We start from the raw sequence: 775 nt of genomic DNA on the forward strand, positions 1-775 counted from the left end.
AATGATAATAAGAGTAAGTGTAACATAAAATAATTATTATAAACACCAGTTGTTTTTGGGGAAAGTACAGTTCAACAGGGTTATCTTTTTGCACTACCTTTTCATTATTTAATAATGTCCGTTTTCAGCTGAATGACTTTAGTTCCTTCCATAAATAGTAATTCTTTAGAGAAAGTTGAATCAGCTACATATTTCTATTTTTCCCAACTTCAAATATTTCATATACTTTTTCTGAGGTTTCTACCGAGCTTAGTGGGGGCCGAGTAAAGGAATCCTATTGTTACCAATTCTGTCATGATAAAAATACCTTCCATCTACTTTTGCACTGACCACAGTAATCATGATAATCTCTCATCTTTTTGATAGTACTCTATTCTCAGACTGATATGATGGTTGTAAATATATGCACTGAGTAAAAAGTTGTACATTTATCTGCTCTCCTTTCACTTGTTTGTTCTTGTATCAAAATTAGTCTTTCCTCTCATTTCCCCCACAATCACATTCACCACTGTAGAGGAATATTTGTATAAAAAAAACTTGCATCTTAAAGGCACTGTAGCATTCCTTTATTATGCAATAGGTCTTTCTGAAAGTATCAGCTTTTGGGTTTGACCTCAAGGGATCACATGGTATGGCAACAGGTTTCTGTATGTTTACAAAATGCTAAAAAAGAGTGTGACTCATATATCCCAACTGGACGGACTATACTCTTATACAAAGATACTAACATATAAAAGCTGAATCATTAAAGTCTCGCCTCAAACTTTCCTTATAT

Source organism: Penaeus monodon, chromosome 30 (assembly GCF_015228065.2).
Source record: "Penaeus monodon isolate SGIC_2016 chromosome 30, NSTDA_Pmon_1, whole genome shotgun sequence".
Lineage (NCBI taxonomy): Eukaryota > Metazoa > Arthropoda > Malacostraca > Decapoda > Penaeidae > Penaeus > Penaeus monodon.